This window comes from Pinus tabuliformis, chromosome 6, assembly GCF_031772625.1.
Source record: "Pinus tabuliformis cultivar Carrire ecotype Pingquan chromosome 6, CPIR1, whole genome shotgun sequence".
NCBI lineage: Eukaryota > Viridiplantae > Streptophyta > Pinopsida > Pinales > Pinaceae > Pinus > Pinus tabuliformis.
Window position 1 is genome coordinate 465,001,391 of NC_142292.1, and position 12,917 is coordinate 465,014,307.

Genomic DNA, 12,917 nt, shown 5'->3' on the forward strand with positions numbered 1-12,917 from the left:
TTCTTTGAATGTCATTTGGTTCAGCCTGCATCTCTTGTAACAGCTTGATAGTAGGAATGCCCAGGGATGAAGGAAATCTAGCCTCCATGCCATATACTAGCTCATAAGGGCTCATCCCAATTGATCTTTTGCTTGAAAGTCTGTCTGCCCATAGGGCATTTACCAGCTTTTTGTGCCAGTTCTTCTTGTTTTCTTCCAGCACTTTCTTTATGATGTTGATAAGGCTTTTGTTAGATGATTCTGCCAAGCCATTACCTTGAGGGTAATAAGCTATAGAGTGGCCCAGGGTGATATGAAACTTATGGCAGAAATTGATCATCTTTTTGGACTTAAAGGCAGCGGCATTGTCAGTGATAATTTTCTCAGGGCAGCCAAATCTGGAAAGGATATTGCACTCAAGGAATTGGATAATGATGGTATCATTGGCTTGTCTACAGGGAATGGCTTCAACCCACTTAGTGAAATAGTCGGTGGCTGTTAGGATCCATCTGTGTTGTCCTGAGGAAGAGGGATGGATTTCTCCAATGAAGTCAAGACCCCATTGTTGAAAAGGTTTTTCAGTGGAGATGGGTTTAAGGGGCAGGGGTAATAACTTCCTCTTGCCTTCAAAGATTTGGCACTTGTGACATGATATGGAAAACTTTTTTACATCTGCGAAAAGAGTGGGCCAATAGAAACCAGCCCTTAGAATTTTATCAGCAGTGGACTTCCAGTAGAGATGTCCTCCACAATCACCTGCATGGAATTCTTTCATGACATTGTTAGTTTCATTCATGGTTAAACAATTAAGCAATATACCTTCATGATTTCTCCAAAATAATGCACCATCTATAACACAAAACTTTAAAGCCTTCATTTTCAAAAATCTTTTCTTGGTTCTGGACAATCCTGGGGGAGCACACAGGTTTAACAATACAAAGCATATATCAGCGTACCATGGGGATTGTAAAAAGATTTCACTGATCTGTGGAGTCGCCAGCTCCGGTTCATTGTCCAGCTGGTTAATTTCTAAGGCTTGAAAATTTGTCTCGGACATCAGTTTAGCTAAACCTTGTCCCTTTATCAGCTTGGTTGGTTTTATTTCAATGTCATATTCGAGGATACTTGCAATCCACTTACCTCTTTTGCCTTCTAGTCCCTCTTGAGTCAATATGTCTTTAACAACAGCGTGTGGGACATAGGCAATCACGTGTGAATATAAAATGTACACTCTGAAATCCTTGATGGCCTTAACAAGTGTGTAGGCCTGTTTTTCCATGATTGGGTACTTCAACGGGGCGTCTCTTAAGGCTCGGCTGAAAAAAGCGATTGGTTTTTCGTTTCCTTCTTCATCTTTTTGTAACAAGACAACAGCGATTGTGTGATCAGATGCAAATGAGAAAATAATAAAATCTTTGTCGAACTGTGGACTAGTTAGGACAGGGGTTTGGGTTAAGGCGGATTTGATACTCTCAAATGATTGCTTAGCTTCCAGGGACCATCTTACCTTGGCATCCTTCTTTAACATGTGGCTTAACAGTCTTATTAATTCAGCCATATTCGGAATGAATCTTCTCAAAAAGTTGATTTTCCCAAGGAATGCCTATAGCTCTTTTATGTTTCTGGGGCATGGAATTTGGAGGATGGCTTGTATTCTTTCAAGATCAATTCTGATCCCATCCTTTGATATGATGTGGCCAAGTAATTTGCCTTCTTCAAGGCCAAACAGAGACTTCTTGGGGTTCAAGGAAATGCCATATTTCCTACATGTCATGAAAATTTGTCTGAGATGCTTGAGGTGTTCTTCATCAGATTTGGAAAATGGGGTTAAGTCATCAAGGTAGACAACTAGGAAGTCATGTATTTCTTTGGCGAAAGCAATATCCATTGCACGTTGAAAGGTAGCACCAACGTTTTTAAGTCCGAATGGCATCTTTACATACTTAAATGTTCCCCAGGGTGTGGTAAAAGCTGTTTTGTCTTGGTCATCTGGGTGAACAAGTATTTGGTTGAAACCTGAAAAACCATCTAGTAAAGAGATTCTAGATGAACCCACTACTCTCTGCAATATGTGGTCCATTTTGGGCAAAGGATAGTGGTCTTTTAAGGAGACTTGATTTAAATTTTTGAGATCTACACAAAGTCTGATTTCACCTGTCTTTTTTCTCGTAGGGACAAGATTGGATACCCATTCGGAGAATCTGATGGGTGCTATAATGCCTGCTTCAAACATCCTCTTTACTTCTTTCTCAATCGGGGGAAGAAGCATGGGGTTAATTTTTCTAAGTTTCTGCTTGAAGGGTTTTCGGTTTGGTTTTAAAGGAATGGTGTGCTGGATCACCGAGGTGTCATAGGATTTCAGATCGTCATAGCTCCAAGCAAATACATCTTGGAATTCTTTGAATAAGTCAATGTACTTGGGATTTTGATCGGGTGGTAAATTTTTGGACAGTTTGATCATTTTTGGCTTTTTTGGTGTCCCGATGTTGTGTTCTTTTATCTCAGTGTTTATGGGCTGCAATTTTGGTTTTCTGGGAACGTCATTAGAGTCAAACATGTCTTCTAGTGGGGTTAGACCAGCAGGCAAAAAATTGTCTTTCAAGTCAATGACCTCTGCCTCTGTTTTGTCTATTTCTTCTACTTGTGTTTGTTTCAGTTGTTCTATGTTTTCATTGTCAAAAATAGTTGGTTTCAAGATCTGTTTGGCTGTTGCAGCTGTTATATCTTGCTGATTTTCAGTTGTTAGGTGTTCTAGATCTGTCATAGCATCCATGTCAATGTTGATACTTGAAAACTCATGCTCGAGGGTGAGAAAATTATTAATCTGGGCATCATTTTCGAATACTTGCCAGTCTTTAACGTTATTTGGGACTGCGGGCCTATGTTTTATTTCAGCTATGAAGTGATGGTTTGGGTCAAAAGGAAGCTTGCATGTACTAGCAAAGGTGGCTAGGCTGTGTGCATGAATGTTGTGATTTCTGGAAATCTTGTCAAGCTTGAATTCAGTGAATGTCTGGAGTATGTTAGTAGCAACAGTCCTATAGGCTCTCATTCTATTGTCATTGGTAACAAAATTACCTTTCATCTGTTGTATAACTAGGTCAGAGTCACCCAAGATAGACACTTTTACAGCTCCTAGAGCTCTGAGGAGTTTAAGGCCTAAAAGCAGAGCCTCATACTCTGCCATGTTATTTGTGCATTTGAAATTCAATCTGTAGGCATGGCCTTCTGCATGGTTGTTGTGTGTATTGTGAATCCAGACACCTGCACCTGCTCCTAACTTGTTGACAGAGCCATCAAACTCTAAATACCATGTGATTTCTTGCTTATGGTCAGCATCAAGAGATTGAGCTGCTTTAGGATTGGGCAGATTTGAAATTTCTGTCTGGGGAACTTCTTTTGGTAGGCTGGTTGCATCAGCTGCTGTGACAGTTTCATGGGTGTATGCAACCGACTCTTCGTTGATGTGTGCTTGTTGCTCTAGAGCTAGCGGTTTACCCTCATCGGGTAAATTTATTTCATCATTAAATAAAATGAAAGAATCCATATCGGAATGAATTGAATAAATGGGAAAATTTTCAGGCTTACTTTCACTACTCACTACATACTTCATGAGCATTTCTCTGTACAGTGTCTTTGGTTGCCCAAAGACTGAAATAGTAGCGTAGGAAAGGTCTAATTGAAGGGATCCTTGGAGCTTTGCTCCCCATGATCTTGACAGGAGCATACTGTACTTTGGTGGAATGTCAGAGACCACTACATCCATGAGGATGGTCTTGTTGGGATATTAGACTAAGGAGACACACAAGTCTTTGATGAGGCCTAAACATTTCACTTGACTTGAGTCAAATGAGTACAGATCTTTGTAAGGTCTTGTAACATCAAGATTCAGTTTTTCCATAACTGCTTTGGGCATAAGATTGTGCGATGCCCCTGAGTCAAACATAGCATTGTGCAATACTTTGTCATGTATATGCAAACTGACATAAAAGGGTGGGACAGGTCCATGTGTTGATTTTCCGTTAACTTCTGGGCCAAATAGCAGCTCTGGGGTGTCGTCTAAAACATTTACATCATCCTTAACCTCTGGCATTTGAAGTGATCTTTGAATTTGCTGCCTATATACATTGTGTTTGGCCAATTCTGAGAGGGGAATGGATATTTTTAACTTAGCTATTTCTGTCTCTAAGTTGAATGGCTTTTCTAGTGGAGTCTTGGTGTTGATAACAGCAGTTTTTTCTGTTTCATTTGAATTATCTGCGTTTTTCTCTTGTTTATCACTGCTATGGGAAGTTTTTGCTTGCGGTTTTTCAACTTCAGGAGTACTTTTTGGGACGCTGTTTGAATTTTGTTTTGAGAAAGGAGGTGGCTGAGGCTGCTCAACAGCAGGCTGCGTGTCTGTTATGTCTTCTACAGTCACTTGATCTGGGTTTGGGACAGTTATATCAGTTGGTTCTGTTACAACAGCTTTGTTTTTAATCTTGTTGGGCTGTTTGCCTTCCTTTGTCTTGCCAGGCTCAGAGATGTCAATGGTCCTAGTTCTGAGCTTATACTGTTTGTGTACTTCATACACAGCAGTATCATAACCCTGTTTGAAATCAAAAGACTCACCAGTTTTGGTCTGAAATTGATTACAGTCATGTTCGTTTTGGTCTTCTTGTGTCAGGAAAGTTTGATGCTCACCCTTTAGATCCATTAAGTTCATGTGATCGTCTTCTGTTTGTTTACCAGAGGTGGATCCTTCTACATAGTTGTCTTGGAAAGGGGGTCTAATGTCATGGTCTTGGTTAGGCCTACCAGCATTTGTGTTCTGTGTTTTCCTAAAATTTGGGTTCCTTATGGTATTAGACTGTAGTCCTTCCCATGATGCTTTTCTCTCAACATTTTCTACCCTTTCTCCCAGTCTTTGCAGGCCATTTATGATAGCATCAAGCTTTTGATCAAAAGCTGAGGGTTCTTCCTTAAAGGTGGTTCTTCTTTCGGCTCTAGCTCTGTTTCTCTTAGCAATCAAATTGGCTTCTACGGTAACAACAACATTTTGTGCGTCTGCAAGAGTTGCAGGGGCTCTTTCTTTCAACTGATATGCCATGTCAGGGTCAAAACCATCAGGAAATTTGTATAAGGCAAGGTCTGGTGGAGGCCTTAAGTTCTGTGGTATCGCATTATATACGTTATTGAATCTTGCACAGTACTCCAAAATAGTCTCTTGAGGGCCTCTTTTGATTGTATCGTATTCGGCCAGTATGTGCAAGGGGTCTTTCTTTTTCTCCCATCTGTTAGTGAAGGATTGGTAAAGCTCATCTGGGGTGGTTATGGAATTTGCAGCAAGTGATCTGAACCAAGTTCTTACATCACCTGTCAAACTCTGAACAAAAATTCTCATTCTTACGCTATCATCATCTATCTCATAGTTTTCAAAATAATCTTGCATCTTTTTGGTATGTTGAATGGCTGTGAAAGGACCGGTGCTGTCAAAATATGTGATTTTAGATTGGTACTCTTGAGGTAAAGCCCCAGCATTAGCAGGTAATTGCAGGGGTGCATATCTATTAGCCATATTGGCAGGTATAAGTGGAACAACGGGGATAAGTGGAACAACTGGAGTAACAGGGATAACGGGAGTAACTGGAACGCTGGAAACAACAGTGGTGTCAGTATGTGTAGTGAATGAAGGTGTGGAAGGAGTACTACGGGATGTAGATGATGAACTGATGGAAATAGGGGTTGAACGGAACAAAACCTTGACAGGAGTCGGAAAACAGCTAGGGTAAGTTGTTTCAGGGCTCAAATCAACAAAATTTTCCTGTCTTTCTTGCTTCCTAATGATTTTGGGGATTATGTTAGGGTTTTCAAAAACAGCTGGAGGGTTGGGATCTGGATTTGACCTTGTATATCGTGGATTTTTCTTGGGAGACAGCTTCTGAATTGTTTTTTTGGTATTTTTCTTGGGAATGTTTTTGTAATCGACAAGGGACTAATTACAATATGGGACAACTTGTTTGTAACTTAAAACTAGCATGAAGATTGACTGAAGCAACATTTATTTACTCCTGTTAATGCAACGCAAAAACAGTCTCAAAGGATTCCTGGCTGACATTCAGGCTTCATCTGTAGTTTTAAGAGATAAACAGCAATTGGAAAGTTTGATTTATGGTCTCAGTAGAGCTTTCTTACCTTCTTTGTGAAACTATCTGAGGAAGTTCCCCAGTGGAGCTTTCCAACTTAATCAATAAAACTTTCTGAGGATTAGGTCCCCAGTGGAGTCGCCATTATGTTATCACTCAGGTTGTCCTTAAGCTCCGGAAAAGGATACGGCCGAGGTAACCACAAACCAACTTTGGACTGCAGGTTCTAGCCAACCTGCAATCAGAGAGGGCTCTCTCTTTAAGATTTAGCTTTGTTGAAAAGGATTTTAGGCTAGGTCTCGAGTTCAGAGGGTTTTGTTTTGTTTTTGGTGGGAAAATTGATGTCTTCAGATAGAGAGGCAAGGCATAGTCTGGAAGTTTCAAACCATTGGGCGTGGAGTCGAGGATTGTGACTTCTAGTGCTTTCACTTGGTCACAACAGAGGGAAAATGGAGCAAGACAGCTGCACAGGAAACAATGTTTCAGGTCTAAGTGATGGAAAGAAATGCTAAGCGATGAGGGGCAGTTAAGAATTTCTCAATCAACTTAGCAGAGGGAAGTAACAGAGCGCTACCTAGGGGCAGTTAAGAATCCCTAGATAATTGGCAAACACAGGTGAATCGGGGTAAACATGAGCCAGAAGGAATTCATATTCATTACCAATTCATTCAGAGGAAAACATAAAGAAACAACAGAAATTGAGCATAGAGAGTATTTAAACTAATTCTAAGCTATTCTTTCTTTCTACTATTTAGATAGTGATAACAATAAAACAGAGGTAAGATGCACTTATTGTTTCAGGCTGCAGCACAAGAATTCCATCTTCAGTCTCTAAAACATTCATTTACAACAAACAATTTGCTCTCCAAGCTTTCTGCAATCTTTGATTATAGAAACAGTCAGGTATACAGTGCGGGTCTCTAGTGAAAATTCTCAATTGACCAACCCTTGAAACAATGTAGGGGGTGGTATATATAGGGAAAAACTTTCTACAGAGTTCTTTATTACATCTTGACCTAATCGGGTCATAAAAAATAATTAATTGACCTACTCCTATCTGAAATAAATGCATGAAAATATCTCAGGCTGCGCTGGGGGCGGCCGTATCAAAAACTGAATAACTTATGTAGTCCTTGGTGGCTTGGTGCAGGTGCTTCTGAAATAAATGTGCATGGGCTTCTGCTTCTTTGTTGTCCTGTGCTTTGAATGCCTTAATTGTGATTTGAGGGCAAGGATGGGCTTACGCCTCTTGATTTGACTTTCTGGGGGGGGCTCATCAATGTTCAGGTGCTTCGAGCCCCTAAAAAAATCTTCGGCTGATACTCTTTGGCTTTTCTTATTCCTCTGATACTCTTTGGCAATAAACCGATGTTGTTCTGACGTGCTGGGGGTCTAAATCATCATTTAATGGCCGTTGTTCGGCCTCTGTATCCTCTGAAATTGTTTTCTGCTCCTTTCGGTATGCTCTGTGAAGAAAACGGATCATTTTTGGGCCTTTCGGGCTTCCTGGGGGCTGCATAACGAAAGATTCCCTGAAGATTCCCTAAAGATTCTCCATTTCGGCCTAAAAAATCCTCATCAAAAACTGCCTCAGAATCGGATTCTGGGGCTCCGAAGTGCGATTTTTTGCTCCTTCGCGCCAAAAAAGTGCTGATGACGTCAGCATGATGTGACATTGTATGGCGGGTGACGTCAGCATGACGTCAGCTGATGATGTGGCAGGATGACGTCATCATGTACAGATGTTGACGTGGCAGGTACGGTGGCAGGGATACGTGGCAGTGATGTGGCAGGAGGCCACGCAGGCAGGTGACTCGACATGGTGACTCGGCAGGGGGGTGACATGGGATGTGACGTCTTGGGCGGTAAGCGGTTTTGTGGCACACTGCTTATGGACAAAGGTGGTTTCGGGGGAGAGGGCTCTGCCACAGCCCAACGCTTGATGCGTGGCGGGAGGTACGACGGTAATACCGCCCATCTTCCGGACGCTAAACGTCGGGCAGGTCGGGGATGGGACGGCCCGCCCACCGTTGATCTGTGTGGCGGGTGATCCAACAGTTGGCGGGGAGTGCGATATGACAGAGGGATAAGGGGCAGCATATGCGCAAGAATATTCCCTTTTTGATTATTTGCGGCAGCGGGTTTAGACTTAGGGAATGGGGTTTTTATGTGTTAAAAAGGCGCGGGTTAATATATTTACATTCGGACTTAGGGACAAGGGTGGAATATGGGTTTTTTGACAAGCGGGGTTAATATTTTATGTACAGAACGTAGGAAACAGGTGCAAAAATGGGTTTTTTAAGGTTTTTGAGGGGTTTTTGGGCTAGGGGAGAGGTTACTAGCTGACCAGATGTCAAACTAGCTCCTTAATGACTCAGATGGGCTAAAGACAGCCCCAGATGGACTGTGATTTCCTGGACTCAGTATAATTATGGCTATAATGCCCGGGAGGGAGTATTTACATAAGGGAGTTTTATATACATGATTTTAATAGGGGAAGGGAAAAACTGATAGGGAGTTATATAATAAAGTTAGTAGTTAATATGGAGATGAACAGAGGGCGCTAAGGTATGAGACCTTAGGCTTTGTTGGGAAAAGAAGGCTCACAGAAGATGAGTGAGCAATGCTTGGGTGAAGCAGATCCTCACCAAGGCGAATATCATGGAAATGATGAAACTGAGAGGCTCAAGCAGATCTTGACCTCTTGGGGGATGCTAGTAAGTGACTTGGGGGAAATGAGAAGAAGGGGAGGTTAGTGAATTCCAGCTTGAGTACCTCCTTTGCATGAAAAACTACCTGATAACTGTGATCTGAAAAGATAAGACATTGTGAGACACAAAATTGATCATCAATCATCATTCTTCCACCAAACAACTACCTACCCAGCCTATTGTCCTAACATTTTTTCTTCTTTTCTGATCAGGGTGCACTTAGACTTGCAGACCCAGAATTACAATTTTTCTTTTGAATGTTTCCTATCTAAATCTGCACTTATTTCTGTCAGGGCCCAGATTAAACAGTTGGGTCCCTTTGATTCTCTACCTATCTACAAATCTGTCAAGGTTAAACTGTTTGGACAGATGCATTCTCTATATTCTACAACAGGAAATTGAAACCTAGGGAGACCAAGATTAGACTGTTTGAACCTCCCTTAAATGAAAACTCTTCAAAACTAGAACAACTCATCAAAATGGAATCTCAGCAGTGGCATTTGGACTAGCCCACTCTCATGGTATCTTCTGGAAATAGGAACACTGCAGCTTGCAAAGTATGACATATTTGGCATGTAAAAATGTCAATCATGAAAAATGGAACCCTGTTGCAACAGGAGGCTAACACCCTATCACACTCATAGGTGCAACTTTTTGACTGCTACCCTCTTTCCTTTTCTCCCTGCTATCTTCCTCATGATTTTCTTTTTGTCCATGAAGTTTGATATTTCTTGTGTTAGTATCCTCAGTTATCACCTTCGGTGGTTTCTTGAAGTGATGTAGACCAGTTCCCTTGCTTTTGTTCGTGGCTATTTGACTATAGGAGGGAGAAGAACTCCCTCCTCCACGACCCACCATGGTTACCAGTTGCCAAACCCTAACTCAAACCCTAGTTCAGATTGCAGATCCCTCTTCTCCTCTCCCTATCATTATTCTTATTAATATCAAAACTATCATAATTACACCAACTAAAATCTCTTTCTTTGTTTAATTGTCATTCACCAACAACGATTTATTTATTTCGTTATTTTGGATGTATCACTCCCTTTAATGATGACATTGAGAAGCACAACGTACTCCTCTTTCCATTTTAGTTGAGACCCATTTTCATTCACTTGTAATTTACATTGTTAGGCAATTAAAAACGTTAGAAATGGTGGTTGGTGAAGGCCAGTGATTTTATCGATATATTAATGATTTAAAAGAAAAAATTAAGTTGAATTTTATATTAAAATATTAAAAAAAAATTGTAAAAAAATCAATTAAATTTTTTAAAAAGTTATATATATATATATATATATATATATATATATATATATATATATATATATATATATATATATATATATATATATATATATATATATATATATATATATATATATATATATATATATATATATATATATATATATATATATATATATATAATTTTAATTATTTTTACTAGACGTTAAAGTTTGAAAACATCAAGTTTAGAGCAATGTCAATTTAAAGTTATGACATTGGATTTATAATGTGTAAATCCGCTAAATCCAGTAGAATTATATCATTTCAGGAAAAAAACAAATTAATGTATTTTGCAATGCCATTTGCAATGTACAGTCTATAAATCCTAAAAAACTCACCAATGATAATCCAAACCAAAATGGCAAAAAAATAAAGCAACATACAAGCATTTTTTTGAGTTCTCCCTCCATTGATTGGGACGTAAGTGTTAAAAATTGACGCATAAACTTTAAAACACATGGACGGACGATTATTTTTTATAATTTTTTAGACAATGAAAGAAATAAATAACAACACACTTGTGAATACATAGAGGGGTTTTAATACAATTTTTGAGTCAATTGTTTCAACTTGAGACAAAAAATAAAACTTGTAAATTGTCTTAAATATTGTCTTTAAGCGAGTGTTTCAAATTATTGTCTTAAAAAATTGTCTCTATAAAAACAATATAGAACACAAGTATTATTCTCTTAAGAGACAATCAATTTTGTCTTTCAATAGACTATAGCTACATTTAAAGACATATTGTCTCTATAGAGACCGTATGTCTTTAATCACAGTTATTGTCTCTATAGAGACAATATGACTTTAATCCAAATTATTGTCTCTTTAGAGACAATAAAAAATTCGGTTTAGAAACAAGATATAGTGTGAATCTTTTAGTTTCTTTGGTAATTAATTCATGTTAGGGCATGATGGATCAAACCACCACCAACCTCCTTCTTTCAATGCAGGTGCTCTTCCATTGAGCTAGCATCATTTATAAAAATGTTCTCTCTTTATCAGAAAAGAGAAAAATCAATAAGCCTGGATGTACTATCATATTAGTGAAGAAAAATTGTGTTACTTGTTGCTACATGAAGATTTATTATGTTATTGTCATGGGATTTATTTTTTTAGGCAAAAAATAAATGAAAAGAACACAAAAGGTGAACTTGAGCTTCTAATACTCTAGTATATATTTGTAGACATATAAATAGCATATGACTTAGAGTTTATTGTTGGAATATATTATATTCCTTGGAAGGTAATAATGTCTTTGTCTTCTGTCAGAAGTTGTCCATAATATTATGTAAAAGAGTAATACATTGTATCCCATATTTGTTATGGCATAGTATACTCTTGTATCGATATATTATATAAAGAGGTGTTATTTTGGAGAATTATATTATCCCACATTTAGTATGTGAGAGTAATTCCTACACATCTATGGGTATATAATAGGGTCAAGAGAGCCTCTCAAGGCATATACCATTTTGTGATACCATCACATCTTATCCTGTGCTCATTCAATACTGCTATTTGTATCGAGTTATTTGTAGTTGCTGTCTTTGTAAGATTGTAGGAGATTTCTGGAGATAATATAAGACAACCTTCCATGGATGTAGCCCAATTAGGTGAACCAAATATATATGTTGTATTCTTTTTCCATGTTCTCTTTCTATTCTTAGTTATATGTTGATATATTTTTGGTTTCTTAGATACATAGCTAGTCTAGTAGATCTAATATTCTAACATTTATGATGACCAAGCCAACCATATCTGACTTATCTACCTGAGCAACAAAAAGTAACTATGAAATCACAAATACAATCAAGAGTGAGCATGCAAAACCCTTGAATAATCAGTTCATTAAAGTGGAATATAGATTAATGGATAAACATCACATCTACTTCCTGTGTGTAGAGTGATTTCTATGTAAAAAACAAATCCATTCCTAAAGGCCTGAAGCTTTTTTATTACATGGAAATTTAGTTTTGTGGGAACACTTCTATTTTACCAATGAGACCTGTCATGCAATCAACCCATATGAGGCAGTTTGATATTTCAGTTTGTAGCGACATTTTTCTTTTACCAAATACAACAAAATGGACAACCCCTCGAATATATGTACCTAATCTATTGAATGTGGGATAATTAAGGATATATGCAATCAAAAAATAGAGAAGAATATTTAGAAGACATGATTTATGGAATAAAGTCTCCTTGATACAAATTATAGCTATAGTGCTTCTAAACAAGATATTGACCACTTTCATAACTTGCTTCCAAACTCAATCCATACTAACATGGCCAAAATGAAATCCTTGAGATTGTCACAAGCTTAAAGAAGGTCATAAAATAAATTTTTGATGCATATTGGCAAGCTTGTCATATTGTTAAAAATAAAAAAAAATAACAAATACCATTTGTACTTGCCCAAAGACCTTAGGTACTATCTACTAGATACAACATTTGCTGAGATTTTTGTGCAAGACATTAACCATATAGATTGGGGAATTTTCAACCACCACATTGACCTTTTACGTCTTATACTGGGCATTTTTAATGATTTATGTTCATTGTTAGTGGTCTCCAACCACTACATCGACCTTCATGTGCAAGAACGTTATTTTCAATTTTTAATAACTTTTGTGCAAGACATTTGATATGGTTTGTGGTCTCCAACCACTACATTGACCTTAGTATGTCAAAGGCTTCCATTTTTAATGGGTCGTTGAATCATGAATTTTTAATGGGTCATTGACCTTCCATGCCCCCTCCAAGGTGGTTAGAATAAGTTTAGGGAAATCTGGAGAGAGAGAATAATGTA